The sequence below is a fragment of the Pinus tabuliformis genome, chromosome 1_1 (genome assembly GCF_031772625.1).
Source record: "Pinus tabuliformis cultivar Carrire ecotype Pingquan chromosome 1_1, CPIR1, whole genome shotgun sequence".
Taxonomy (NCBI): domain Eukaryota; kingdom Viridiplantae; phylum Streptophyta; class Pinopsida; order Pinales; family Pinaceae; genus Pinus; species Pinus tabuliformis.
In genome coordinates this window covers 124,268,252-124,272,973 of record NC_142297.1, presented here as the reverse complement: position 1 = coordinate 124,272,973, position 4,722 = coordinate 124,268,252, and the positions used below count along the sequence as shown (strand labels likewise).

Here is a 4,722-nt window from a genome sequence, read left to right as displayed (position 1 = left end):
ATTACTAGTTAAAATTCTTTAAAAAAAAGGTGTATATATAATAATATTAATAAATATTATCTATTTTAAAATAGAGTATAAGATATTTGACTTTAATTTAGATTTATAAAAATCTTTACGGGTTTTATCAAAATTTTGTCGAAACTTCCTTGAAACAAGCTTCTCCGCTGCTAATCTCGGAGACTTTTAGCATCTGAATCTGAAGTTACCAAAAGGGAAGGTGACGAACGGGCCCGCCCAGCGCCTCCTCCAGAAGATATGGTGTTTTGGGAGCGGAGCACCATGAGTAGAGGGAGGCAGACCAACGGAGACTTAAAGAGCATTCATCCACTACTTCTTCCTTCACGTATATCCAACATCGGGCGGCGACAAACCCCACGAAAATATATGATGAGTGTCTTTCAAGAACTATTTTCGAGCTTCCTTCATGAACATATAACTCTCCTTCTCTTCCTATTTATATATATATATAACCTATAATCGGGATGATATCTTCCAACAGAGACACACCACCACTTCTTCACTCAGCTTAGCGGCAGAGCTGTACATCTTCAATATGGCTCTTACATTTACAGATTCCTCCTCGATGGTAGTGTTGCTAGTGATTGTTTCTATCTGCATCGTCTCAGAATCAGGTCGGGCAGATGCAGTATCAGGCCTGAGCAAGGATTACTACAAGCAAACGTGCCCAAGTGCAGAGACTGTGATAAGGGATACCATACGCAACGCCACCCAATTCGACCCTAAAATCCCTGCTCGCATTCTACGAATGCATTTCCACGACTGCTTCATTAGGGTATTTCCATTATATTTTGATATCATAGTTAACCAGTGTAGAGTCATCTCTCCCACCTGAACCCACGAGTTTTCACTGTTTTCAATCATATTTAGGGCTAGCTTGGCTCCCAAATGTACTTCATTAAATTCATGATTATTGTAGGGCTTAGAATTAGAGTAGAATATAATACGTAGCATTTGTATATTAATGTTAGAATATATAGAGGGATTCTATAATTGTGGGCACTAAAGTGATCACTAGAATTATAGAATTCTCAATGTTGTGTAATTTGTTTGCAACATCAACTAATGGGAAATTAATATCAATGCATGTTAGTTGATTTTATAGTTTTGTTTTGGTTTTTTTTTAACCTAAATGGCGGCGGTTGGGCATTGACATTGGCGTAACTTGGCGTAAATGAGTGCAGGGGTGCGATGCATCGGTGCTCTTAGACTCCACTCCAAGCAATGAAGCAGAGAAAGACGCGCCACCCAACGTCTCACTTCGCGCCTTCTACGTACTAGACGATGCCAAGGCCAAGCTCGAGTCCGTTTGCCCACAAACTGTTTCCTGCGCTGACATTCTCGCCATCGCTGCCAGAGATGTTGTAGTTCTGGTATACTGTAATTTCTTCTCTATAATCCTGATAATATAAGGCTAGACGTGTATGTATGATTAATTGAAATATTGATTTGACAGACTGGGGGTCCAAACTGGGACGTTCTCAAGGGACGAAAGGACGGGCTCATATCGAGGGCAAATGATACAAGGAATTTGCCAGCCCCCACCTTCAACGTTTCTCAGCTCATTCAAAGCTTTGCCCTCCGTGGACTCTCTGTCCGTGATCTCGTCGCATTGTCAGGTATTTGAACCTCGTTTTACTAAGCTATTATTCTTCATCTCATTCTCATTCCATTCAAAAACCTGACTCGACTCCTGATACGCATTCACTTTGAAATAAGTATGAAATATGGTCATCGTCCGTCAGTCGAATAATCTCCTTTTTTAAGTTCGTTAGATTTAAGGGTTAGGTCTTACCGAGTCTTGATGCTGTTTTAGTCAGTGGAATAATCTCCCCTTTTTTTGAAGTTTTAGGGTTAGTTTTAAGGGTAAGTCTTCTAAAGTCTCGAGGCTCTCCGTGAGTTTTACTTGATATATTTATTTAGCCTATAAAAATCGTAAATCTGTAATACGTCAATAATTTTCCCTAAATTCCCTTAAATGTGGATATGCATTTCATCCTAAATATTTCATTTTGACATTATCATTTTGAAAATTAATTATATAAAAATATATGGTTAGATAACCACTATTTAATAAAAAGAAATCAAAATTATATTTAATAAAAAGAAATCAAAATTATATTTAATAAAAAAATCTAATTTATAGATAACATAGATTAATAATATTTTATTATTATATATTTATAATTTAATCTTATAATATTTTATTATTATATATTTATAATTTAATATTAATAAATTAAATATAAAATAATAATCTCTTATAAATATATTAGATGATTTATTGGAATAAAAATGTCGTTATTTTATCATTTTAATATTTTTTCCTCTTTTCTATAATAAAATAGGTTTTTTCTCTCATTTATATAACAAAGATATAAAAATACTTAAATATATGAATATATATTTTATCTAAAATAAGAAATTTAAAAAAAAAAATTGATTTAGTGACTTGTTTTAAAAAAATCTTAACAATATACTTATTCACTACCAATCCAAAACCAATAAAATAAAACATAAAACATAAAAACTTTTTATACTTAATCTTATATTAAAACTATAATAAATAAACTCAATTTTTAAAATTTAAAACTTTCCAGCTATCCATCTACATAAATATATTTATAAAGCTAACCATATATTATAATAATAACTCATCATATAAAAATAACACTTAAATACTCTATTCTATATTCTATAATATAACAAATGTTAAAAACAAAAATAATAAAAAATCAATTTCCATATTTATAATCAAATATAATATCACAATTTAAACTTTTTAATTTCCATATCCATAATCAAATATGATATCACACTTAAAACTACCTAAGTGACTTTTAACAAAAACCCATTTATTTAAAAAACCATGTCTACTTAGGCTTCCTATCTTGTTATCCATTTTATTTTTACATAAATTTCCATATCCATAATCAAATATGATATCACACTTAAAACTACCTAAGTGACTTTTAACAAAAACCCATTTATTTAAAAAACCATGTCTACTTATGCTTCCTATCTTGTTATCCATTTATTTTATATCATTTATGTAAGTATGAATTTTGGCCAAAAATAACTTTTATGGATCTTCCATTTTATTATGCTTCCTATCTTGTTATCCATTTATTTTATATCATTTATGTAAGTATGAATTTTGGCCAAAAATAACTTTTATGGATCTTCCATTTTATTATTTTCGGTCATTTTTAGAAATTCTAAATATTAAAAAAAAATCGCAATCAATGGATATATCTGCTTAGAATTCTCAATGAATTCTGATCATTTCAAAGACACTAAAGGATTTGTATTAATTTCATGTATTTTTTGATTTGGAAATGTTTTCCCCCACATATATATATATACCCCAGATGAGATGTATTTGCAAAGTGTGTCTCTAAACTCAAGAATGAACCATATTTACAATTCAGAATTTTTTGTAACCTGTCTCGGAAAGTCATGAGATCGAATATAACCATGACAGTATCGGAACCCTGTTGTGTAACTTGTATCTCTAATGGAATTTTAGTTATGTATTGTCATGAACAGGTGGGCATACGTTGGGCTTCTCTCACTGCTCTTCCTTTGAGAGCAGACTTCATAACTTCAACGCCACATTTAAGGTGGATCCAACCATGGAGCCGCAGTTTGCACAGAGCTTACGCACGGTATGCCCTCAGCCTAACAACAATCGCAGCGCGGGGGCTTTTCTGGATCCCAGTTTGACAACACATACTTCAAACATTTAGTAGAAGGAAAGGGAGTGTTTGGCTCCGACCAGGCGCTGTTTCTGGAGAACCCAACAAAGATGATGGTGCAGAGATTCGCAAGGGATGAGAATGCATTCTTCAAAGCATTTGAAACCTCAATGGTGAAGTTGGCAAGTGTTGGAGTTATGACCAGCGAGGGAGAAGTGCGATTGAATTGCAGAAAAGTGAATTCTTGAACATGATTGTTATGCGATTATACGCTCCTCCTATACATTTTCATTTTAAATGATGCAAGAGATTCTGTTCACGATTGTTCTCAGAGAATATTCTGTGCTGTTAGAAGACACAGACATTCAAACAAATATGTAATCAATAAATTGTTTATTGCTCGAGCTATTCAACGAGCATAATAAAAATAGTTTCGCAGACACTTCTGCACTGACCACGACAGCTTACCTATTCACGCACCTGACTGTTCATATATTAAATTATTCAAGGACTAAGCTGAAACATAAGTTAAATTGTAATAATATCTAATTAAAAATCAAAGTTTAATCACTTCCAAAATAATGTCTTAAAATAGTAAAATAAAAATAATCAAGTCACATCAAATTAAAATTGCTAGATGAACTTGAGAAATACCTTACACTGTGGTACTTTGAAGTTAACCTGTTTTGTAATTCTACAATTGATGCATACGGCGTAGTATCAAGTATAGTTACGTAGATCTAATTCTTGAGTTTTGAACTTGTTTTGTGATTTTACAACATATGCTCAGAATGTGCTACTTAAGTCTAGTTAAGTAAATCTGAACCTTGAGTTAATAGGTTTTGTCATTTTGTAATGGATGCTTACAGTGTGCTAAAGTTTAGTTAAGTGGATCTGAACGTTGAGTTAATAGGTTTGGTGATTCTACAATGGAGGCTTGCAATGTGCTAAAGTTTAGTTTGCAATGTGCTAAAGTTTAGTTAAATGGGTGTGAGCGTTGACC

The 4,722-nt window shown here is 32.7% G+C and overlaps 1 pseudogene across 1 annotated transcript; it reads left to right on the top strand.

Moving 5' to 3' along the window:
* The first annotated feature begins 508 nt into the window (after positions 1–508).
* Positions 509–4,194, top strand: LOC149211949 (peroxidase 66-like; annotated as a pseudogene). Its single transcript, XR_016250192.1, has 4 exons — positions 509–796; positions 1,206–1,394; positions 1,478–1,640; positions 3,571–4,194. The product of XR_016250192.1 is annotated as a peroxidase 66-like (transcript).
* Positions 4,195–4,722: the final 528 nt, after the last annotated feature.